At 44.4% G+C, this 26345-nt stretch overlaps 1 protein-coding gene and 1 pseudogene across 1 annotated transcript in view; one reads left to right on the top strand and one right to left on the bottom strand.

Annotated features, from left to right (window-relative positions):
* The window catches only part of RBM47 (RNA binding motif protein 47), a 177801-nt gene extending 172429 nt beyond the window's left edge, over positions 1–5372 (bottom strand). Inside the window, exon 1 of the mRNA XM_012644510.1 lies at positions 5285–5372. The gene's annotated coding sequence lies outside the window, so the exon portion shown is untranslated. The remainder of the gene's footprint in view (positions 1–5284) is intronic.
* Positions 1–26345, top strand: part of LOC105810472 — a 74035-nt pseudogene that overhangs the window by 28865 nt on the left and 18825 nt on the right.

Raw genomic sequence — 26345 nt, 5'->3', positions numbered from 1 at the left:
GACTAGTTAAATACTAACCAATAAAAGTCACAATAGGAACTATTTAAGTTTGATGTATTACTTTCTTGTACACAGAAAACTCGTACTTTACATTAGCCGTCTCCACAATCCATGCTCCAACCGACAGAAAAGGCCACCGCAGGAAGCGCACAGAGTCGGCAGTGGAATAAGGACTCGAACTCCGAAACGCATTCAGATACGATGCGTGTCATGCTGACTGCATACACCATATCAGAGACTGCGTCCGGGTGATGTCCTAAGCTCTTTACACACAATAGATTAATTTATTTAATCCTTATTAACGACTCTGTGAGGTAGGCATTTTACAGTTGGGGAAACTGAGTCACACAGCCAGTAATTAACCTGCCTAAAGTCACATGAAATAAGTAGCAGAGCCAAGAATGGAACCAAGGCAGTCCATGCTCTTAGCCACTCTGTATGGAGTTTAAATTTAGTGCGAATAGTCATCCTCTTCCCCCAAATCTTCATCTTCACTCTTACCAAGCCACTCACTTTTCTTTCTTTCCACATGTGAGCAAACTTTGCTGATTACCCTGAGAACAAACCGGCTCACGGAGCTGACTTTCCCCTGCATCAGCAGGTTGCAGCTTTTGCCTTTTACAATCTAACTAAACTCAGGGGTAAATCCACAACCACCACGTTCTTCCCTGGGCAAGTCGAAAATAGTAAGATCTGCATGGAGAAATATTTCATAGATATCAGCTGGTAGAATATAAAACAAAAACCAGCAAAAATACTAGGCCATTGAATTTTCCGTTCATAATAAGTTGCAGTGCCCCGTTGAGTTGTCTGTGTCACCCAATCCTCCCAGTTGTGGTCACACAAAGGCAACTTTGTCTCCAGAAGGCGACTAAGATGGGCCTAATCTTGGCAAGGGCTTAGTGTACCGAGAACCATATTATTATTTTAAAACCTAAATGACAACAGACAAAAAGAAATATAATTTAAGCCATTTTTTCAAAAGTCGCAGCGCTATTATCCTCATTGACATGGAACCCTACTGAAACATGAATGTTTGACCCGTGCTCGAAAGGCTCAAATACAGATTTTCAGAACGGAATCAAACTGATCTAAGAGAGCAGGAACACCTGAAAAAAAAATCCTCTCCGTTTTATTAAGAACTTTAGTACTTTTTTCTTTTTCTTTTGGCACGTGAAATGCTTTACAAAAATGCTTGAGCCAGGTCTCGGTGCTCTGAAAGGTTGATACTTTTTATTGTAATTTTCATAGGCTGGCGTTTCCTTGGTCAGGTGCAGGCGTCCTGTTCCTGCTTTGGTTGCACAATGCCCCGCATTCATTTGCACCCGCCCACTACCCACTGGTACATGTAGTTAACTCTTGCTCACCCATGTGTAGATTATCCATAGCTTTTGGGAACAGGCTGTCTTCCACCCCAGTTGGTGGATCCTCAGGGAATATGAGCCAAGTTGACTGTTAGCCAAAGCAAAGCACAACCAGGAGGCTAACGCTGTCAGCAACTCCCTGTCATTCGATATACACCCACCGGGACCCGACTATGGTCTTGGGGCTGGGCCACCACATTCATAAGAACCACAAACATATAGTACCCCCGAAGACAAATATCACGATTTGGGAAGACTGGATTTTGTTTTCTTGATTAATGTGACTAACTGCAATCTATACAGTGCATATTTTGCAGAACCAGGAATCTGCTGAGACCAGAGGATTGATATTTTCCCAAAACACAAAGCGTTTTCAGGGTTACACTAGCACTTTGTCTTTTCCTAAAGCCGTCTCTCCCAAATGGCCTTCAGAAAAGTAGAGATTGTGCTTTTGATTTCTTAAAATGACCCAACTCTAAAACCTCTGATAGGATGTACCAAAAGAGCTACTACAGTCAATCACTTCTATGCTGTCTGCTTGTTTATGTTTTGTATTTTACAAACATATAAACTATATACATCTAAACCCACCCACAAATTGTTTTTTACATAAACTAAGTTCCAGCTATGACAAAAATGAAGATTCACAACAACAAAAAAGAATGTTCATATTACATAGGGAAGTTACGTAAACCGAGCTGTGATTTTGTTTTTCAGGTGTCCTTAAACCACTGCAGAAAGTAGAAGAAAGGCAGAGAGTGGGAGTATGGTTGAAGGGCTTGTGCCTTTTGTAATCAGTTTACTTTTGGTTGTACCAAGAGATGATATCTTGAATTCATTCAAACTAGTGTCTATTGCAGTACACTAGGAACATTTGAATTACAAAACGGGGGGATGAGCCTCAAATTCCCACAGTTGCCAGTTCACCTGTAATCGTTTGAGGGCACTGATAACCTCCGTGAGAGCAGTTTTGGTAAATTTCACACTACTAACACTTTCAGAATTCACCTGGTACTTGTTCATTTATTCCTACACTCTCCCTTTCTACTTCCATTGGAAAATGGAAGTTTTTCCTTTCCCACAACTTTTTCAGAGCAAAAGATGAGAGATTCTTGAAAGGAGGTGTTCACTCACTCCAAGGGTAGGATATTCCTCCCCCCTTCCCCCCCACCTCCTCTCTCACCACATAGATGCGGAGAGAATAGAAGGGGAAGCAACTTTGGGAGAAACAGAAACAACCAGAAATCAAGCTCGGACTATCTCAAGGGTGTTTTACTGACAGGACGATTCAGGACCGCACACAAAAAGTGGCAGGATGCCAGTTGCCCCGACTCTGTCCAGCATGTTTCCAACAACCTTGAGGCGGCAACTGAGCAATTACTAAATCATTTATATGACAGTTCTCTGGAGGCTCCAAAGGCCTCCAATCGTGTAACCCAAGTCATCTCTGCATTGCCATTATTGAAAATCTTTATCCAATTGTTCTTTACGGTCATAACTCTGAGGGGGTGGGTGTTTTGACAAATACACACCTCTTACGCTATTAAGCCAGAAAACAGGCATCTCATAAGACAGAGACTGCTTTCAGGAGGAAACGCGTGTCTCCTAATCAGGCCAGTAGTTGAAACGTTGCAATATAACCTTTAACTTGGAAGCATTGTGACAGCACTTCAAGTTGCATTTAATGTACTCACTGTAATATCATAAAAGTTTGGCAAACAAATTCAACATTCATGCAAAATGTATCTAAGTCCCATGAATCCCAAACTTAAGCCCTCTTGACAGTAAGTTTTTTCTAGGATTATGTATCATCTGGGATAACTTAATTACAGTTTCACTTGAGCCTGGGTCCAATTTTAAGAAAACCTCCCTCCCCTCACAGCACCCCAGTACGCACTCCCCTACCTTCCCTGGAAAATCAGGGACTTAAAATGTGGCAGTGGAAACCTGTCTGAAAAAAAAGGCAAATACTTTTCTATAGCAGTCAAAGCTCAATCATTTGGGACATGATTTAATCTTGAGCCTCAGAGCAGAAATTGGAAAGCAAATCCAATCATTTTGCAAGAAAATAATTACATCTACTTTAACCTAATTTTTTTGGAAATCATTACCTATAACAGGTTAGATTAGCAAACCAAATAGTCCAGTCGGAATGTTTTTATCATGTGAGGGAAAAAATGTGAGTAGTCTTAAACACGAGTTACAGCAAGTGTAGAGAACACGTGTCCAGAAGCATGTAGCTCCCTTGTTTTCTGTCTTTATTTCATCCTCAATATCACCAACTGCTTGCAGAAGCTTTTCAAAATTTAGTCTAGAGCAGCACAGTGGGGAATCAAAAATAAGTATGTTGACTATTAAAACTATAGAGACTGATGTAAAATGATGATGCTGAATCCTCAATCTTATGAACTTCGGAAAATGCAATAACCAAAAGGAAAATAAATCTCTAAAATTTGATTGATACTCAGAATATCAAGAGTCAAAAAAGACTCTTGACCTGATGGATTTAAGTATATAGCCTAGTCAGGAAAAGGATGGCAGAGTTAAGCTAGAGGCTTTGTTTTTGTCAAATTATTTCTTCATTTGACACATACTGAAAGCTAATGATGAAGCTAGGGGCTTGTGAAATTTCTGATTCCCCATCCTCCCAGTATACTGTAGTAAGTCAAAGAGGCCAACGGTGTGTATATCAGAACAAGGTGAAGGGTAAGGTAGACAAGAAAAAATACAAAAACCCAAACTATCTCCTTTCCTTTCTTCCTCCTGTTTTCCTTTCAAACTGGGTTGATTTTGGTTCCCCCCGAGACTTCAGATCATCAATCTTACAAAGATTATTGTTTAATAGTAACACAAACCCCCACAAAGTGCCATCTCATTCCCTGGGCTTGTCTAGAGGTAGTGTTTTATGTCACTGACAAACCTTTCACCTTTTAGAATCCGCACCTGCAATTCTCCAATGCTCTGGGTCTAATTGCCAACCTTTTACGCTCAGAACTCCAGCAACCCCTTCATGTTGAGTTGTCAACACTTTGCTTTCCCTCCCCTGAAAAATTTGTATGACTTTGCCTTAAAACTTTTAAAGAATACACGTTTAATCTATATTGCTCCTAAAGAAAACTGAGTGAGTCATGAAAATACCACTAGAAAAAAAAAAATGCTTGATTTTTTCCTTCAAGTCAGTCAGTAATGGCCTATAAGCAAGTACCTTGAGGACGGTATCTTTTTTATCTTACCGTGTTGATAAGCCTCAAGAAAGAAGCCCATCCCCGAATGCCCTGAGTCAGTACCCAAGAGTAGTTGAACTTTTACCTAATTAAAAAATGAGTCATTTATTTTTAAAATTCCACTTCCATTTATTTTATCTGATTTCTTAAATATCCGGTGACTGCTGATTGTCAGATGTCAGAGTTCATCATTCCCATCTTTTCTACAGGTTGAATTTTTAACTAGAAACAACTAAACCTCCACAGAGCGTCACTTTCAGAGGGAAATCACTGCAGGAAGACCCCCCTCCGCCTTGGTTAGCACTTAAATGAGATGCCTCTCGCCATCAGCGCTTCCTCAATCGCCCTGCAACAATCTCAGTCTGAAGAGCCACCTGCGCCTCTGGGCAGCCCAACCATGTGTTTTCAAGGGTGAAAAAAAAATCTGTTTCTTTTATGGAAAAAGATTCATCACTACAGGACACCTGAATGGAGCTGTGTATGAATATCTGCTTTTCCAGAAGCTGACGCTTTTAAAATCCTTTTATAAACCCCTTATTTCCCACTAAATATACTAGAATTAGGAAAAGGGTGGTAGAATGAGAGAGATAAGGGATAAAGAGAGAAGAAAAAGAAACAATACATATTTTTCAAAATTGGGACCCAAATGTAAGATTAAGGGACAGCAGTTACAAGGATTGGCAAAAACCATCTTACCTTTGTTAAGTATTCGGAGTCGACCACTTCAGAAATTAACACCAGGCACAACCCCGTAGCGACTGACACAGCTGGGAAGTAACCTGCCACATCTTCGCCGCCGCCCTCTTTTTCATGCAAAACCAAAATAAGGAGTGTCCGGCTACTCCCCACCGCGCCGCTTAAAGCAACAGGTCGCTTTAGGCTCAACTCCCGGCTTCCGAGAGTCGCAGCTGGGCCGGCTGCCGACCTCGGAGCCCCGCACGGAGAAACTCTCCGGCCCCGGCCCCGCTTCCCACAGCGCCGCCTCCGCGCTCCGCGCCCGCCCCCCGCACGGCGGCGCCGTCTCCGCCCGCCTCCCTGAAACTCGCCAAACCAGATTTCTGCTCCCAGCCCCGCGGCTTCCCGTAACTCTGCCCTGAAATTTTACCCGGCGCGCTGAGCCTCCGCTGGCTGAAGGCCAGCGCGACGTTCCTGCTGCTTCAGGAGCGCGGCTACCTTTGCCGAAGGTCACAAAAAGGGAAAAAAGCGGCCTCGAAGGGAGAAATGCGGGGACTTCGCCAGGCGGACTTCTCTCCCCGCCCCAAAGTCACCGCCGTCCCGGACGCCCAGAAGCGGTCCCAGAGCGGCACCTGCTCCACCGAGGACGTCGGTCGGAGCCAGACGTCCGGCCCCCTCGGGGCCGTTCGGAGAAACCGAGCCGGACCTCGCTTGAGGAATCAGGAACCTGCCGTTGAGGCACAAGCCGATCGGAACCGCCCCCTCCCCGCCTCCCTAGTAAAGAGGTCGCGGAACCAGGTAGGACCTCGGGGAGCCCCGCGGCCGGCCCGACGAAGGGGCCCCCGAGCGCCCACCTGAGGCCCGCGGGGCCGGGACGCGCGGAGGGAGCGGACGAAGCCCGGCTGTGCCTCGGCCTCGTTTTCGTGCGCTCTGACCTAGAGTCGCAGCCGGTTTCTAGAACGGGAACGGAACGCGGCGTTTGGAAACCGCGCCCGGCCCGCCTCCACCTCGCCCGCTCGCTGCGGAGCTGGCTGCAGCCCCCGCCCCGCGCCCCGCGCCCCCCGCCCCCCGCGCGTTACCTGCTCGCGCCGGCGAGGCCGAGCCTGTCTGTGGGGCGTGATCGCAGCAGGATCGAATTCTGTGACTAAACAAACTGGAAGAGGAAGCAGGCAGCACCAGGAACCTGAAACGGAGTTGTGATTTCGGGTTGCACTGTCATTCAGCTGAGGGGCAAAAAATTTTTTCAGCGGGCAACTTTAGTGAAGGAATGTTCCAAAAATGTGTTTTTGCTGGTAAATAAGTTAACACAAAGAGCTTAGAACAGTGCCTGGCACACGGTGGTAGCTGCCGTCGTTGTTATTTATAGTATGGCTACTTTCTGAAGAGGAGAGGGTGTGGTCAGATTAGACGTGGGCTCAGGACCCAGCACTGCCACTCACTACTTGTGAGGCCATAAGCGAGATGTTTAATTCCCCCCCAGCTTCAGTTTCTGGAAGATTCTAATGATGGGATTTTTGCCAACAGTTTCCATTTATTGGAAAATAAAGCCCCTATACAGGGATGTCCAACCGAATTTCGTCTGTCTTAACAATTACAAGATTGACCGAAGACATGGAGATAAATTTGCCTGTACATTCCATGAAGCTTACTAACAAAAAGCAAACTCGGGACCCAGCAATCGACTGTGTGTGCTTAATTCTCTTGTGGATTTAGGCACTTGACCTGATGTCTAACCCTGGAAGAGTTACTTATCCTAGACTCTGCTGGGCAAATACTGACCATTGCCATTTGAGAAGCAGTATGAAATAGGGGGAAATAATTTTTAAATTCCTCATAAATATTAAAAAGATTACTGAAGGCGAAAATGTGATCAGTGCCTCCACCGCTTTTATCTTCCATCTAACTTTACATTTAAAGAAAGAAACCATAACCCCTTTACATTAAGGAGGCCCTTTGCATTTGATGGATCACTTTTACCCACCGTACCTTATCTGATCCTTACAAACTGATCTATGGGCTATTTTACCCCTATTTTGCAGAGGAAGACATTGAGGTCACAGAGGTGACATCGTTAGTCCAAGGTTTCATTGAGTGGTGAAGCCAGGACGGATGCTCAGTTTAATTTAAAAGCAGCATTTGCCACCTTTAGGAAAAATAATTCCTTCAAACCAGCAAAGAATTATGAAAAATTTTAAATCCTTTTGAGCTTTTATCTTCCTATCAGGCAAAATTTAACCCAGACTAATTGAACATTTTCTGAGTTTGAGATTCATTCCTTGTGGACACAAGTCAGCATGCGCTGTGAACAGCAGGCAGTGAGAAGTCTCTTAGGTTCTTTCGCCATACCTAAGGGTTGATGCTGCCAGGCATGAACGAGTGCTTCACAACCTTAAGGCAACTTGAAAACCCAGCTACTTATTAGCCTGAATTTTTCTTTTTTGTTTTTTTTGGAGACAGTCTCGCTCTGTTGCACCGGCTAGAGTGCCGTGGCGTCAGCCTAGCTCACAGCAACCTCAGACTCCTGGGCTCAAGCGGTCCTCCTGCCTCAGCCTCCCCGAGTAGCTGGGACTACAGGCACGTGCCACCATGCCCAGCTAATTTTTTCTATGTATTTTTAGTTGTCCAGCTAATTTCTTTCTATTTTTTTTAGTAGAGATGGGTCTCGCTCAGGCTGGTCTCGAACTCCTGACCTCAACCAGTCCTCCTGCCTCAGCCTCCCAGAGTGCTAAGATTACAAGCATTAGCCACCACACCCGGCCTGAAATTTTCTTTTCTCTTCCAGAAGTATCTGGATTGTGTCCTCGTGAGCCTCACTGTCAGAGAAGCTAAAGGATTCAAGAGGGGACATTCTCTGGCTCACAGATTTTTCTACCTCAGAATAGGTTTTTCCATAGGAAGCACTGGACCAAAGCCTTGGGGAGTAACAACCAGGAATAATAAAATGAGTTTGGAAGTGTGGAGGTCAGTGACTCCAGGTGAACTGGAACCGGAGTCAGGGAAGTTGCTGCCGAGGAGGCGCAGGTCCAGGAAGCTGGTCGTCATGGCAGTTCCAAGTCAGTTACCCTCTCAGATGTCGCCAGGCACTTCTGCCCCTTCTTCCTCAGGTTTGCCCACCAGCACCTATGAAATGCGTATATTTTTCTTCTTTTTTTTTTAAATTTTAATAATTTGCAATATGGAACACTTCATGAATTTGCATGTCATCCTTGCGCAGGGGCCATGTTAATCTTCTCTGTGTCGGTCCAATTTTTAGTATATGTGCTGATGAAGCGAGCACAGAAATGGGTATATTCTTATTCTTAACTATTTCCTACTGCCCTCCCTGGGAACATAGCAAAAATGAAACATTTTTTTTTAAGTGGCAGGCTATAGCAAAAGAAATGTGAACTTTCATTATTTTGGGGCTGACTTTGATGCTTGTTTTTAAATTATTATTATTATCATCATTTTAATTGTCAGGCAAACTCCCTTCTTCTGGGACATTTTAGTTTTCCAGACTCTGCCTTTTGCTTGCTGCTTCCTTTTTCCCCTTCTGCCTGAGAGACAATATTGTGGCGTGAATGCAAAGAGCATGGAAATTAGTTTCCCACAGAGTTGAGTTTGAATCTTAATCTTATCTCTGACCTATGTGATGCTGAATGAATTGCTCAACCACTCTGAGCTTCAGTTTCTTCATTTATAAAATAATAACACCTCTGGTTCTGGGTTTCTACAAGAGTTAAATGAAAGCTGGAATCTCAGCATGATTCCTGGCACATAGAAGGTACTGAAAAAATGCTATTTCCTTTTGTACCTGAAAAAAAACCTACTCCACAGCTCACAAAGAATTGTCTTTCCCATATTTAAGTTTTAGATCAAATAACACTATCCAGGACACCCTCATCAATACAGACAAGCCTCCAACCTCTGTAAAGAACCACAACATAATGATAATTCGTGTACACAGCATTTCCAGTGATATGTTAATTATGACCTTTGATCATCGCAACTGTGTGCTGTAAATATGGGTAAGACACAAATCGTTTGTATCACCCCATTGCTCAGATTAGGAAAGTGAGGTTCTCAGCCGTTGATCCAAGCTAGTAAGTTGCAGTGCCAGGTGTTTTTGTTTGTTTGTTTTGGTTTTTTTTTTTTACTGCTTTTCACTATTCTATACTACTGGAACGATGGCTATTCTTCCAATACCTAGTTAGGGAACAGAATCAAGGAGTTCCGAAAGATTATTGTACCTCTTAATTATGGGGAAAGGGCCAGGAGATTCCCACCAGAGCATTTGGACACTTCTCATTTTGGAGACATGCAAACCCAAAAATAACACCATCAAAGATCTGCGCCCTGTGTGAAGTGAATTGCACAGATGCTATGGAATAAGCTAACTCTACAGGGAACAGCAAGGTAAAGGGTTTGGGCTGGAAGTTGGGTTGATCAAAGTTTGCATTCGGGCAGTTGTAGGCTCATGGGCAAGTCACCTAAGTCTCTAAGCCTCAGTTTGCTGCCAGTGACAGCTCCTAACTGTAGGGTCATTGTGAAGGTCCAATGAGATGACACACATAAAAGCATTGTGCTCCACATGCTGTAGGCGTGTTAGTTATTTTTCTTAAAGATCAAAGACCATGTACTAAAATGGTACATGTGAGGCCTAAATAGAAAGTGTAGTAAATAAATGCAAAGAGCGTAAAACAATGCCTGGGACATGGTAATTGCTGTGTAACTGGTTGTTATTAATGCTGTTATTATTATTTCTCTGTATAAGAATCCTTGATGAAGGCCGGGCACGGTGGCTCACGCCTGTAATCCTAGCACTCTGGGAGGCCAAGATGGGAGGATCTCTTGAGCTCAGGAGTTCAAGACCTGAGCAAGAGCGTGACCCCGTCTTAAAAGAAGAAGAAAATAAAGAATGCTTGATGACGGAAGTGATATCATGATAAACAACTGACTTTTTGCTGGGGGAGGCATCTGTTATTAATTTCTTATGAGAGCTGACCTTTTAGGTACCATCTTACAATGTGAATAAGGGTAGTATCTTCTCAAGGGTTTTACTATCTGCCTGTTTCCCTCATTCCTCCTAACTTTACCTGAAACAGAAAAATTATTGCTGGATGGGATAACATCGCTGACCTGAACCCAAGATTTCTGTTGAGGCTGATGATATTTTTCTCAACAGAAATTATTCCAAAAATAAACCCCATTTTAATCCAGAACGTACAACTTGACCCAGAGAGACCTCTCGTCCCCACAGTTTCTATAGCCTGCCTTTTCCCCATATGGTGGCCACACCCATAGAAGCCTTTTCTAAAAAAAACTTTTCATTTTCAATCTTTATATTGAATTCTGACTGGATCTAATATGTGCAAATTAAGACATGTTATTCTGGGCACTTTTTAATCCAAAAGATTTAGCCCAGTGGCTAACCTAGAATGCAGTCGTCGGCCCGTAGGACAGGGGAGGGCCGCTCAGATCTCTGTCAGGGTTTGCAGTTTCCAAGCCACACCATAGCAGGGCCCCTGACTGAATTTTAAAAATGTACTGAGTTCACAGAAAAGGGAATTAAGTATTGCAGGGGTTCACTTTGAACATTAATCTCACTAGCCAGATCCTTCATTTTGAGAAAGGCCTTCAATACAAGCATTCCCTTGACCTTCGTTCTTGCACAGATAGCTCCGCCAAGCCTGTCCTGCTGATATGCAGCGAGCACTCGTGTGAATTGTGGGCCCTGGAAGGCCAGCTCAAGAGCAAGGAATGGTTTTGTTATGGCAACAAATGCTGTTAATTCCTCCGTGTCCCTTTAAGACTCATTTCCCAGCAGAGAAGATCTCCAGATTCCTTTTTATTTTACAGTGGAAAAGAGCGCCACGTAAGAAGCTCAACCGTTCAGCAATAACCTATCAGAAAAGATCACCAACGTAAAATTGCTAGCATTTATTACGTGTTCAAAAAAGTATTTGCCAGACATGTGCCACACCCACTTTACATGTATTAACTATATAACCCTCACAACCCCTTCAGGAGATAGAGACTGTTGTTATATCCATTTTTTAAATGAAGAGACCAGGTCAGTGGCACTGCTGAAGACCCACAACTATTAATAGAAAGTGGCAGAGCTGGGGTTTAACCCGAGCATTCTGGCTCCTGAGCTTGTGATCCTAACCATGACACTCTGTGACCTCACCAAAAATCCCATATGCCTATGACTGGATTGTGTGTGTGTGTGTTCTAGTAGCAGTACTGTTAGTATCCAGAACACTGCCTGGCACATAATAGGCACTCAATATGCGTCTGTTGAATGAATAAGTGAATATGGGTATACATTTAAGTGTTGGGATCTCAGTACTCAGAGGTCAAGGAGGCAGGGCCTAGCTCATCTAGGATCTGAGGTTTAAGGGTACATTTGAGAATGATTTGAAAGTGTGTTTTCACCTGTAATCCTAGCACTGGGAGGACAAGGCAGAAAGATAGCTTGAGCTCAGGAGTTTGAGATCAGCCTGAACAAGAGCGAGACCCCATCTCTATTAAAAATAAAAAAAATTAGCCAGGTGTGGTGGTGCGTGCATGCAGTCCCAGCTACTCGGGAGGCTGAAGCAGGAGGATCGCTTGAGGCCAGGAGTCTGAGGTTGCTGTGAGCTAGGCTGATGCCACGGCACTCACCCAGGCAGCAGACTGAGACTCTGTCTCAAAAAAAAAGTGTTTTCAAAAACATGGTTAGGGTTTTAATTTGAAATATCCTGTAGGGAATGAGTATTTTCTAGGACAGAATTAATTGCAGGTGTGGCCAAATTGACTGACCATAAAAGCCACACAAAAATAATGTGAACATTTTCACCTTTGCTTCTATTATTTGTCTACTTGGAATACCTTTGTATCCACCATCCATCCGTCACCAGTGTAAGCATAGTAGCTAAGGACACAGTCTGTCCCAACACAACGAAGTGATAAGTGTTCGAGGCGATAGGCAAGCTAATTACCCCGATTTGATCATTACACATCGTATACATGGATCAAAATATCACACTATACCCCATAAATGTGTGCAATTATTATGTGTCAATTAAAAATAATAAAGGCTAAAAAACCCCCAAAAACCCACAGCCTAGAGCCAGATGACTGAGTCTGAATCCTGTCTCTGCCACTTCCTGTGTGACCGTGGGCAATTAACTTGACCACTGGGGCTTTTAGACTTTTTGTCAGTAACCGCTTCATTAAGAGTATTAAGAAAATTTCATGTGCTACTATTTAAGTGGGGTGCTGAGAACAGCACCAGACCATTATAAGCCTCATCTAAGTATTTACTATTATGATTATTCATCTAACCATTCGTCTGTTGTTTTATCCCACAAACATTTACCAAGTATCTACTATGTGCCAGGTTCTGTGCATCATGCTGAAGATAGAAAAATAAATGAGCTATGGTTCCTATCCTCAAGGAACCCATATCCCATGAAGACAGGTAAGCTAACAGCCAATGGCCATACAGTGTGTAGGCACAGGATGATGTGTGAGTAGTTAAGTATTCTAACTTGGACCTAAAGGGCCAGTCTAAGGGAGATGACGTCAGAGCCGAGAGGCTTGAAGGTTGTCTAGGAGTTAGCCAGGTAAATAGGAGGAGAAGTGCATTTCAGGTGAACAAAAATTACCAAGGAACAAGAGAAATGGTAGATTCAGGGATGTGAAGCTAGGAGTTTTCTATGGTTGGAGGGCTAGATGGCGGTAGTATGAGGTAACATTGAGAAATAGTTTTCAATTAGCAATAATTGCGCCTCAGATAAACCTCACTGGCTACGATACTGCCACTGCGCAAAGCTTAAAATTGAGAAATAGACAAGGAAAACACAGTGAACAAAGGCACAAATCCTGTCCTAGTGGAGCTTACTTCTAATGGGGGTGAACAGACAAAAAGTAAATCAGTAAAATATAAAGCATGTTTGAAAATGGTAAGTACTAAGAGGAAAAGTAGAGAAGGGAAGAGAAAAACAAAACAGAGAAGAAAATAAAAGCCGAGGCTGGTTGCAATATTTTAAAGGTGGTCTTGGAAGAGCTCCTTGAGAAGGTGGCATTAGGAGGAGCTAAAGACGGTGAGGGTTAGATTAATGCAGACACCCAGCAGAAGCGCACTCCAGGCAGAGCGGGAGTGTGCTTGCTGTGTTCATGAACAGCCAGAAGGTTGGGGTAGCTGGAGTGGAGGGATGAAAGGAGAGAGGGAAGAACTGAGGTAGGAAGATAATGGGACCAGATTGTGTCCAGCCTCGTAAGGCTTATGGGCCATTGTAAGGGGGAGTGGTAAAATGTCAGGATTTGCAGCTGGTAAGGTGGGTTAGGCCAGATGGTTAAGAGCTTTGAAAGGAGAATGGTCTTTATTCTTACAGGTGACAGGATTTTCAGCAGAAAAGTGGCATAATCAAGGGTACATTTTAGAAAGAAAACTCAAACACAACACAGAGAATAGATTAAAGAAGAAAGAACTTGGAAGCAGAGAGACTGGTTATAAAGAAATTGCAATGGTCCAGGTAAGAGATGACAAGGTCCACAGGGCAGCAACTGCTCAGGAGATGGTGAATGTGGTAGATGGTGCAGATGGTCTCATTCCCCGCTCCTTGCAGTGTGCCTACCTGCACGAAGAGGCCAGAAAGCTAGAAGCTGCCTTTTCCAGACTGCCTTGCAGCTAAAGTTCCAAATGTCATGTAAGTTCTGATATGGACCCACTTTGCAAGATTTGGAAGGTCAAAGTGAGGGAGAGGCCAGGTTTCTGGCTGTTTTGTCTGTTTCTTCCAAAAAGTAGAGTCATAAGTATATAGAATGTTCCTGCAGCAGCATCCCAGTGTGTCGCTCTAGGTTTGTGGGTGTGGAGAGACGGGGCACAGGGCACCCATCTTTTGCTGTCGTGGATCTGTTATATCAGACATAGCATGGCTCTACTGCAGATGAGGCAGTGGTGGCTTTCTGATCCTTAGCTTGTAATGAAAGTGGCGTGCCCCTGAACACAATAGCTCCAGTGGTGGTTCCGACTCCCCACCTTCCTGGTTGGGGCGGATGCAGCAGCTCCCCTGGCAGGCCAGTTCTGCAGTGTTACTATGGTGGACGTCATACCCAAAGGTCCAACCAAGAGCCTGCTCTTCCAACAATTGAGTAAGCACTTAACTGCATTTGTAAACAAATCTCTTTCTGTTTAAAACAGCTGCAGTGGTTTCTATTTACTCTAGTTGAACTCTGCCTGCTATGTTGAATAAAGAGAACTGAGAGAATTTGATGACCAGTTGAATGTGGTGAGGAAGAAGTGGGTGCGTGGCAGTGAGAAAAAGAGAGAAGGCAACTACTTCTAAGGTTTCGAGCTTCTTATGCCGTCAATCAAAGCAGGGGTGCATGGAGAAGGTGGCAATTTGTGGGTAGGAGAGTGGGGCATCTCATGAATTGGCCAGAACAGGTTCTCTACAGCAACCAGCTTTGGAGCAGGCAGCTGAAACCAGGTCACTGCTGACTAGGAGGGGAGCAGGAGATTCGGTTCTAGACTCTCGGTGGCACTTTGACTCCAGTACATCTTTGACCCACACCTTCAAACCGAATTCTTGTATAAGGAGCCATGAAACAGCAATGGGGCAGTTACTGCAATTCACACACTTACCTATCTGTCCCAAAGGGCAATTTCCCCCTCGTGTCTTACCGTTCAGAAAGCTGCCTTCCTGGTAGTGTCTCCTTTCTTAACTTCGGTAAGACAGAACACTTTTTTCTTTTTAGAGTGTTAAGAACCAGTATCGTCTACTGGCATCCTTCTTTCAAGGTGTCATTGACACAGTATTGCTCAAATAAAATTACATTCTAACCTCAGCTGGTTACTTTGGCAATGACAACTGTCCGTGTGCCAGTGACTCATATGACCCATCCGCCCAAAAATATTAAGTGTATCCTTGTGATTCTTTACAACCAACCTGGACAAGTGGATTTTCTTTTTTCTTTATGCTTCCTTCTTTTAAGCAGCTGATTCAATTTAGCATTTTCTGTTTTTACAATAAAATTCAGGGATTTACACAATTGTCATTATGTCCCAAGTGAATTCATTTCTTAATGGACATGAGGGTGGGAAGCAGGAGGTAGAAGAAAGAGCATTTACAATCTGTTGTACGTACTAGCGCCCACGTTTTACCGCCAAAAAGACCCTTGGTGAGATTTCAAGATGCATTCGAACATGCCTTTATTGTAGCAGCCATGGCATTTGGTTATACTTAATTAAGTGCAAATATTTCTGTTCAGCTCGACGGTGCAGAAACAGTCTTGCTGAGCTGCGTTGGCGCGGCTCCAGTGGAAGTCCGTGTGGGAGGCCCTCAAGGAACGCTTGAAGAATGAGTGAAGGAAGTTTCTGAACTGGGGGTCAAGGGACATATATTTTAGTACTGGCTCTGCTTTAGTTTCCTCAGCTGTGAAATGATTTTGCAGAAAATAAGTTCTATTATTCCTAGGAAGGGCTTCTTATCTGTAAATGTTTTTTGATCCCAATAGGAAAAGACAAACGAACTCCTTTCCTAAAATTTTTGAAGTATAGCTGCTTAATGAATTCAATTTGGTTGTGCCTACAGCAGGGGATGGACTGAATGGCCCCTAGAGGTTCTGTGTGGACTCTACCTATGGTAGCAGGATCCTGTTAATTGTCCCCTACCGTGAGCTCTGTGTCAGAATCACTGGGTGCAGAGCCCTGTTCCAGAAACGATTTTGGTGACTGGGTTGTTTATATTTTCCTCCTGTTTACCTTCAGGGTATTTCCCTTTTCCATGGGGATTTTCTGAAAAGGTCACACAGCCACTTCAGAAAACTGTCCTCTTGTTGAATGACAATGATAGCCTCTTTTTCTGGTTGGCAACCGGAAGCAACTGTTGTTCAAACTAGGAAGAAAGAGGGTGCTTGGCCACTTAGTTGGCTGAGGCCACAGGGAAAGTCCAGGCTCCTCTGAGGACATCAGGACTGCAGCAAGATGTCTTCCGTGGAGGTGACAGTTAGGCACAGCTCCACTGAGGCCTCGCCGGCGCTGCACGGGGGAGGCAGCAGCTTCTGCGGTCAGCTCTGAGCTTACAGGGAAGGAGTTCCGCAATGCTTCAGAGCATCCTGTCAGCAGCGCCTCTTCTAATCCACTTCCCAAACGCATACACAGGACAGTCTAGTGACCTTTTGGATTAATGATAATCCTGTTATAAGCACAGTAAATAACTCTGCATAGAGCTGTGAGCATAAACCAACCTAGTCATCCATCACTCGCACACTTTCCGAGGCCTTGCCCTGTGCCAGATCCTGAGCTAGGGGTTAGGCTCGGGATGGTGAATGACATCGAAGCCCGTGGACGGGTGGTCTGGTCGGGCAAGCATAGGCGTGCACAACTCATTGTTATCATAGCATAAGGCCCTGCTTTGCCTGGGAGTACGGAAGAAGGAGTGGTTTGCTCAGGTCCCTGTAAGTGCTGCAGTTCATCCATCCAGTGTGCCGGCAAAGCCAGTGTCTGCGTGTCCCTGTGCCGTCCCAGATCACAGCCTGCGTGTTTGCATGGCACCTGGCTCGTCTGACCTCGGCGTCTCCTGTCCCCTAACCAGCGAGGACACAGCTCCTTACCAAGGCGTGCAGTTTGGTTCTCGCTTTCCTTCCACTTTTTGTCTCTTGCGCCTTCAGTGAACGATCCGTCGTTTCAGTGCTTTTTCCCATCTCGACGCCTTCGGCCCCGCGTGGCGGAGGCTGTGAGGGCCTCGCTCGCGCCTGGCTGCACCAGCCCTGGCGCGCTCGGCTGCCGCGTCTCCACAGCTCTTGCTGCGACTTTTCTTTGGTTGTAGGACACTTTAGGAAGGGCAAGCGGGGTGTAGCCCTGGAGGCAACTCCTCCACTCAACTTCTTTGCCCCTCTGTTGGGGCGACTCCAAGACTTCTTCTACCCTGACTCCCAGAGCTGCCTGGCAGGGTTGAGTGCTCATCGCCCACAGGGGCAGCTGTCTTGGTAACACACCAAACAGTCTCTTCTTCCTCCCCACCCTGAGCCCTCACACAGCTTGTCACCCATGGCCGAGCTTCTCCTTCTTGAAAGCTCTGCAGACAATGGCCCCCTGTGGGATGTCATCTTTTGTCCCCCACGTTCCACCATCTGCAGTGGGAGGGGCTCTTTCCTCTGAGATCCTTGGACCTTAACACAGACCTGTCTTAGGATGCGAATCACACAACACTGTAATTATGTGCAGGCGTATTTGGCTTCGCCCACTGGGAACTGTGACTTACTCCTCTTTGTAAAGCAACGCCCTAGCGGAGTACCTTGTACTGAGTAGATGCCCAGTAAATATTTGATGAATGAATGAATGACCCCTCTGCTGTGATTTCCTGGCTATAATCCTTAGGTACACAGTATGAAGTTGGAAGCCGTGTTCCCAATCCAACAGCTCTGGGCCAAGGGGAATTCTCCCTGTGGCGTGAGAAGAGGTTAGGAAACCTCTCCCTGCCCCTCCCACAGGGCTGACTCTGATTGTGATCCTATTGCAAAGAAGGGGCTCCCTTTCCATGCAGGGCAAGGCTCCAGGCAGACTCGCCCAGGCCTTCAGGAATCCAAGGAGTAAATTCCAAGGGTGTGAAAGTGAGTGAGGCCTGAGGGCTGGTGCAAATCCAGCTAAACGGCCCCATGAGAACTGCTGCCCGTGAGCCTGAGGCCAGAAAACAGCTCAGGGTAGTAAATCTAGAGCTAAATAAATAGCCCAAAAGAAGATGCAATCCCACAGAGGAATCCCAAACTGTTGGGGGAGCAGGCAGCTGGTCTTTTGGGAAGGCTGGTTTCGGTTGACTTTCTGTGCTTTGCCTGGGGTGTTATTTTAAAATGTGGCTGGCAACGAGGACCTGATCCATCTGAAGAACCAAGATTAGAGGGAGCGGAAGATGAAGGCCGATCGCCCGCAATGTCAGACTTGAAACAAACAAACAGAAACGTAAATTCCAGAGCTGGGAGAAGGCAAGCTGGGCTTCCCTGCTGGCTGAAATGGGAATGAACTAAACAGGCTGGAGTAAGAAACGGGGAGTTGCGTAGGAAAATGGACCCGACTTCAGCCATGCTGTTAGCGGAAATGAGGAAAGAACCAAGAAGGGTTTGAACAGGAGGAGAAGAAGGGGAAGGAGGGAAGAGGCATTAGCATTTGGTACCCGCTGCCCTATGCGGGGCAGGCCGCACTTGTTTATTTCTCGTATCAGCCCTTTGAGCTATTGTAGCTATTGTAACAGATGAGAAAACAGGAGCTCGGAGAGGTTAAATGACTTGCTCAAGGTCTCCCAGCTAGTAAGGAATGGAATCTAGGTCTAACTGACAAGAAGAGTTTGAAAATAAGTTGTACACAGTTCAAAACACGAGACGACCATCACTATTTGATTTAGTCATGTGCTCGAAATAGGTATCTTCATAACTCAAAAGTCCATGCACAGCCCCCCAGGCACACTGGTGTGCACCGGTAGTCCCAGCTACTCTGGCGGCTGAGGGAGGAGGATCACTTGAGCCCAGGAATTTGAGGCCAGGCTGGGCAACATAGTGAGACCCTCATCTCTAAAAAATAAAATAAAATAAAACCGATTTTAAAAATAAATAAATTATACTCTGTGCACAGATGCTACTTTCCTCCTCCGTGCATTTGCGTGGACATCCACTGCCTTTGGGTGCATCGTGAGGCAGGCACGACCGCTGTGGGAGAAGGAAGGAAGGAAGGATCTTTTAGAGGATCAAGTTTACAGAGGCCTCACTTTTGGAAAATCTCCAGATTTGGGTTTACCAGTGTTCTTGGCCTAAAAAGGAAGAAAGGAAAGAAGGAAGAAGGGAGGGAGGAAGGGAGCCTGCAAGCATGGATTTAAATGTTCACGCTTCCTAATCTTGGTGAGGACCGGGAGAGACACAGAAGTACCATGGGGTTGGCAAGTACTGCCCTACTTTCAGTTCAGCCCAAAGCAGGAAGGCTTAGGTATGTCACGAGAAAGCCTCTTGTTACTGCCCTAAGACCAGAACAAACAAACTGGGAGGAGACTCCCATCTTGAAAGCTGTGATTTCCAAAGAAGCCTAGCTAGTCTCATGACTGCTACGTCTCAAGTGTCACAGTTGTGTAACCCGCTGATATTTAAAATGATCCTTGAATCCATCACATGGGATTAGGAAGACAATGTGCATTCATTTTAGTCAAAGTGTAGAGGAGGGATAGCTCCCATTGACGAGCAAAGAGAAGAAGAAATCTGGACTGCAGCACTGCACGCGCGGATTCTAGTTCTGGCGCCCTCTTCAGTTTTCCCTTCACTAATTTGAATTTACTGGGTCGCTTTGCCCTCTGCGCTCTCCTCTGTTTCGTGAAGAAGCTGTGCTAGATGGCCCTGAAGAGGACTCTCAGCTCCAGATATCTGGGGGACTCCGCAGAGGCTGTCAAAGAGGTAGGCAGTTGAATGCAATTTCAAGCTGTTTGGCTAAAAGACGATGAGTGAGAAAGCCATCCAAGAACTGTTTTTATTGCTACGTATTTCAAACTCCCTCTTTTGGATTCTATTAAATGAAAGAGAAAGAAGAAGAAGAAGAAAACTATCAAGAGGTAAACAGAAATAAGGAAAACAGCACATAAAATTTCTTAAAAAACAGCAAATATCTTTTTAACAAGTTAAATAACAATGCTAGGCATCTTTAGTGCACTGAAAGAGTTCTTTCGGATGACGAAGGCATACTGTGGACAGCACTCAGGCAGATTTGGAATCCAGAAGACCTACGTTTGAATCATGGCTTTATTACTATAGCAAAAACAACCCCAAATAAATCTCTTCATCTCTTTGAGCCCTAGTTTCCTCATGTAGAAAAGGAGAATAGTGAGAACAACAGTAGAAATAACTACCATTCTGGGCTGCTTTATGTGCTAGGAACTGAGCCAGGCTCTGTGTTGTCTCTACAGCTACCCACAGCTGTATGAATTAGATGTTACTATCCCCATTTTACAGATAAGGATGTTGAGGCTCACCAAGTCTAAGGAACAGTTAGAAAGGGCAGAGCTGGGATTCAAACCCAATTTGGTAAAACTCTGAAGCTTATTCTCTTATCTACTCTCCCATACTTCCCAAAAAGATAATAGTATAGATCAAATAAGATCGTATTTTAAAACACACTTTGTGAATGGCAATGTATAAATGTTCTGTATGATATTATTTTTTTCTTTCTTTCTTTCTTTTTTTTTAGAGACAGAGTCCCACTCTGTTGCGCAGGCTGGAGTGCCACGGTGCAGATTGTAGCTGGCTGCAGCCTCAAACTCCTGGGCTTAAGTGATCCTTCTGCTTCAGCCTCCCGAGTGGATGGGACCACAGGCGCGCACCACCATGCCTGGCTAATTTTTTAAATTTTTTGTGGAGACAGGGTCTCGCTATGTTGTCCAGGCTGGTCTCAAACTCCTGGCCTTTAGCGATCCTCCTGCCTTGGCCTCCCAAAGCGCTGGGATTACAGGCATGAGCCACTACACCTGGCCCAATATTCATTAGTAATAAAACAATAATGGTAATAATGCAGTAATAAATAATAAAAGTAATGGTGAATTTTTAAATGCTCACAATGAAAGTACCCAAACAGGATTTATATATAATGTTATTTGAATGTCTAATCAAACAGGACTTAGACGATGATCCCAGGCTAAAGCTAGAAGCTTCCCTCATCAGTTTTCATCATTGAACGTCTATGTTTCTGGGCCAGAAAAAAGTTTGCATGTGCAGAAAGGTTGATAAGTGAGAAACAGTGTGAAGTGTAGAACACAGTGAAACCTCTTTGTGTGAACAGTTTTGTCACTGAAAGTGCCATCTGGCCAAGCCTATCAGAAAATAACCAGATTACTAACTAACAAATTTTACCTCATCAACAAATCAAGCAAAAGACTCACCGATCTATCAGTGTAATAATTCTGGATTGTGATCAGAATAAAATAGGTAGCAAACTGTCCCTTTGAGTTACCAGGGACAAAAAAAGAATCCCTTCGGGCTCTTGGAACTGGCCCACGTCAACCTGCAATTGAATCTTAGTGTGAGGGACGGGGCATAGCGCCTTTAAAAGAGGATGTGGGAAACCAGACAACTCAAGCAGGTGGCACAGTCAATCTGGGAGTGCTGGTCCCCCAAAGTATCAGTGCCTGTTTGAGGAACCCTCTTCCCTCTCCACTAGTGACACCAATTTCTTAAGTTCCCTTAAAAAGTCCTGGCCCTTTTCAAACCTGCTAGAGATAGGCACAGACTGTTAAATGTGAAAGGGACCTTAGAACTCATCTGGTCAAATGTTCCCATTTCACAGGTGAGAAAATGAAGGCCCAGAGAAGTAGTGTGAAGGCCAGAAAACTCATTAGTGGCACAGGCAGAATGTGAATCTCCTACTTTCCATATAGTGATCTCTTAGCACATGATGCTGCCTCATCCAATCCTTCCTCCTTCAATGTTCCCACATTAATTTTTTACTTTGACACGTACATATTTGCATATCACATTTGTATGCACCAAGGTATCTGGGAAAATAATAACCCCAGAGTAGTATTCATAGGAAGTAGATAATACTTTCTACATGCACAATTAAGGCACTTTACACATACCAACTTATGAATCTTTACAACAACCCTAGGAGGTTGGTACTATTATTATCCCTACCTTACAGAGACACAGAGAGACTGAGTGATTTGCCTGAGGTCACACAGCTAGTCAGTGGTAGAGCCAGGATTTAAACCTAGGCCAGATAGCTCTAGTGTCCATGTTCTCACCCCCTACAAAGATATACAGAAATGATTAGCAGTTGTCTCTGGAGAGGAGAAATGGGAGGGCTAAATGTCTGGGATGGGAAGATTTTCTTTTTCTGTACACACTTGCAGACTGTTTACACTTTTGCCATTTGCATATGTTACCTCTTCAGTAAACAAACAAGTGTCAACTATTGTGGGTATCCTTTTAAAATCATTCTGGAATGATTTTAAATGATAGTGGTGATGGCTGCACAACACTGAGGATGTACTTAAATGTGCATTTAAAAATCATTAAAATGGGCCAGCTGTGGTGGTGCGCGCCTGTAATCCCAGCTCCCTGGGAGGCTGAGGCGAGAGAATTGCTTGGGCCCAGAGTTTGAGACCAGCGTGGGCAACATAGTGAGACCCCGTCTCAAAAAAACCACATTAAAATGGTAAATTTTTTAATTTATATTTTACTACCAGAAAAACAGTTCTAAAAGCCCTGATTGCCAATGACAGGGAATACTGGGGCAGTGTTTTCCAAGACTTCAAGCAGCATATTTGGGTCTAGAGTCTAAATGCTATTTATAGTGTACCTACTGTATACAACAAGGCTCTGTCCCAGGTATGGTGGAGTATATAAAATTGATGAAGCCATAGTCTTTGTCTCAAAGAATGAATAGGAGGCAGCTTGGGAACACAAAGTCAAGAAAAGAAGCTACTTTTTGGTAAACGATGATGCCTAAGCTACCAAAAGGGCACTGACGTATATTTATTGATTTAACACATATTTCTGTAATAAACTCCGTGCCAGGAACTGTTTAAGTGCCCTTTACTAGTATAAACACATTTAATCCTCACAAAACAACCTGGGGTCTCGTATTATTAAGCCCATTTTACATCAGTGAAATCTGAGGCACAGAAAGGTTAAGTAGTCATTGCCCAGTCACACAGCAGTAAGTGGCAAAGCCCAGATTCATACCCAGGCCACCTGGTTTCAGAGTCTATGCTCGTAACTACTCCTGGACTGATTTAGATAACTTCCCTTGTTTATTAGTCAACGATTAATCCTCAGGCGGCAAAAGCACAGGTCAGGACTAAGACTGAGATAACTTGGAGTCCACCCCCACCCTGACGGCACAGGCTTCTCGACCTGGCCTTGGCCACTTCACTCGTCGGTGACGCTGAGCCAGTCACTTTGCTGTAGGCTTCCTCTTCCTCATCCCTAACTGGCAAGAATGAGATCTGCCCGACCTGCAGCATAAGGTCATGATGAAGATGGAAAAAGATAATGTATGTGAAAGTGATTTTTTAAAGTTATATTTCAACAGGTAATGTATGCACGTGGATAAAGGACAAACAATGTAAAATGCTATGATGCGAAAATGCCAGCTCCCTTCCGCTCCAATCCCCTAGGCTCCCAGAGCTAGTCGCTGGGTGTGTGTGCTGTGCGTTAGTCCTTTCGGAGACGCTCAGCAGACAGACAAGCATGTATGCATGCGTGCCTTTCCCCTCTCTCTTCTCCTTGTGCCTACATGGTGACGTACTATCACACTTTTCTGCCCTGCTTTTTTTCAGTTACAGTTTAACTTAAAGACGTCACTTGTTTCTGTATGTGCTTTTGAATCTGCCTCACTCTTTATAAAAGGCTGTTAATACTCCATTTGTGGAATTGCCAAGTTATTGACCAGTATCCCTCCTGATGGATATTTATATTGTTTCTGCTTGTCTGACTTTATTTTTATATTTATTTATTTATTTTTTGAGAGAGTCTTGCTCTGTTGCCCGCGCTAGAGTGCCATGGCATCAGCCTAGCTCACAGCAACCTCAGACTCCTTGGGCTCAAGCGATCCTCCTGCCTCAGCCTCCTGAGTAGCTGGGACTACAGGTGCGTGCCACAACGCCCAGCTAATTTTTTCTATTTTTAGTAGAGATGGGGTCTCACTCTTGCTCAGGCTGGTCTTGAACTCCTGAGCTCAAGCAATCCTCCTGCCTGGCCTCCCAGAGTTGCTTGTTTGCTTTTAGAAACAACACAATGAACATCCTTGGACATATTCTGTGAGTGTGGTTTTTTTTTTTTTTTTTTGAGACAGAGTCTCACTCTGTTGCCCGGGCTAGAGTGCCATGGCGTCATCACAGCTCACAGCAACCTCAGACTCCTGGGCTCAAGCGATCCTCCTGCCTCAGCCTCCCGAGTAGCTGGGACTACAGGCATGCGCCACCATGCCCGGCTCATTTTTTTCTATATATTTTTAGCTGTCCGATTAATTTCTTTCTATTTTTGGTAGAGACGGGGTCTCGCTCTTGCCCAGGCTGGTCTCGAACTCCTGAGCTCAAACAATCCGCCCGCCTCAGCCTCCCAGAGTGCTGGGATTATAGGCGTGAGCCACCGCACCTGGCCTGTGAATGTGTTTTTAAAAGCACTTTTAAGTTATTATGATATATAAAAACCACCCTATCATTAATGTATAGAGCATTTATTCCGTTTAAGAAAGGAAACAAAAGGTATTGGTTTTTGTGACAATCACTGTTTCCCAGATCTGGAGATTTGTCTGTTCTTAAGGGCACCTTGGAAAGCCTATGAGAAGCCCAAGTTCATTGTAGATCACTTGACTCATTTAACCATGTGTCCAACTCTTCAGAACTTTTATTTTTCCATAGATAAAATTGGAATAAGAACAATGAACCAGCCACAAAAGTACATTTTTTCCCAATCTTTACAAGCAGAACTGAAAGAGTAGGAGTTTAACGAATGTCAATTATTATTATTATTATTATTAGACTCTTCTGAGACTTACTTTCCTCATTTGTAAAATCAGACACTTGAATTAGGTGGCCTACAGACTGTAATAGGGAATGGCACGCTTCAGTAACTGTTCTCACAGCGTGCAAAAGAGGAGCTCCAGAGGAGAGTGGTTAGCTCCATTCGGAAGCAACAGGCCTGCTGTGCTCTTCCTGGCCCAGGTCACACAGTGGCCCCTGCCTTGGGGCTCGGACCCGCAGTGTGCTGGAGCTGGCTCAGACAGGCTCTGAGAGCTGATGGCTAACTCTGCAGAAAGTTGGTGAGACAGTTGTTAAACACAGCCATTATTCAAAGTAAATTATATGGACTTAGAATTAAACACATTACATTTAAAATGAAGTAATAAATATTCAAAATGATCACTTCCTCATTATCTTATTACAGTTTACTATTATCTAGGTTTTTAAGGTTATTTACCTTGATTGTATTTGAACGGTGGAAATACTAGAAATGGTGTGCTACTTCACATCTTTTTCCAACTCCTTCAGTGATGTCAGATTAGTAGTTTAGAAGCCAGCCAGTGTGGAAATATTTACACTATGGAAATTGGCAAACACGGCAAATCAGCCCCTCTACCTCTCCGAAGCTGGTTGTTAAACATTTACTAGCACATCACTGGCTCAAACTAGCATGTGCAGTCTGGGTCTCTTGGAAGCAACCTCCTATTGCTCTCAAAAAGAAGAATGCATAATTATTATTGAATTGCACCTAAATTAGGGGCCCATGAAGAAACAGGCTATTAGACATGGCCCTCCTATCCCCTGTCCTTAACCAAAATAAAATAAATAATTCTGAGCACTTGGCCCACAGCCAAGGACCTCTCGTGTTCAATTCTTGATCCCCTTTTTGCAAGAGCTAATTACAGTAAGGGGTGTGCGAAGTAACAGTTCTTTGTGTTCAGAGTGAAATAATGGCTTAGTCACCCCTGAGTGGACGAAGGCTCTGTACTCTTCAGTGCAGTGAACACAAATCCCAGCCTGATGGCATCTGACTTTTTCTTGTTCTAAATAAATAAGACTTTATGAATAGAAGTTTAGCTTTCCTGTACCAGCTCTGGCTGTCAGGACAGTAGTGTATTTTCCGTTTTTCTAACTGAATTGACTTACCCATAGTTTTCTTTTTTTTTTTTTTTTCAGGGTATTATGAGGGTACAAACATTTTGGTTACATTTTATGTCTTTGCCTCACCCAAGCGAGGGTTAGAGGCATGCCCTTCCCCTCTGCAATGCTCACCATGTCTTTTAGTTGTGAGTTTACCCCCCCTCAACCCCCCAATCCCTGGAGAACATTACTACCATGTGAGCACCCTAGTGTTGATCAGTTAGTGTGCCAATTTGATGGCGAGTACAAGTGGAGCCCGTTCTTCCGATCTTGTGATACCTCACTTCGGATAATGGGCTCAAGTTCAATCCAGGAAAATATAAGAGGTGCTAGTTCACTGTTGTTTCTTTTCTTTTTTTTTTTTTTGAGACAGAGTCTCACTCTGTTGCCCGGGCTAGAGTGAGTGCCGTGGCGTCATCCTAGCTCACAGCAACCTCAAACTCCTGGGCTCAAGCGATCCTTCTGCCTCAGCCTCCCGAGTA

This window comes from Propithecus coquereli, unplaced genomic scaffold, assembly GCF_000956105.1.
Source record: "Propithecus coquereli isolate 6110/MARCELLA unplaced genomic scaffold, Pcoq_1.0 Scaffold213, whole genome shotgun sequence".
NCBI classification, from domain to species: Eukaryota; Metazoa; Chordata; class Mammalia; order Primates; family Indriidae; genus Propithecus; species Propithecus coquereli.
The sequence above is the reverse complement of the archived record's forward strand: the minus strand, read 5'-3'. Positions and strand labels throughout refer to the sequence as shown.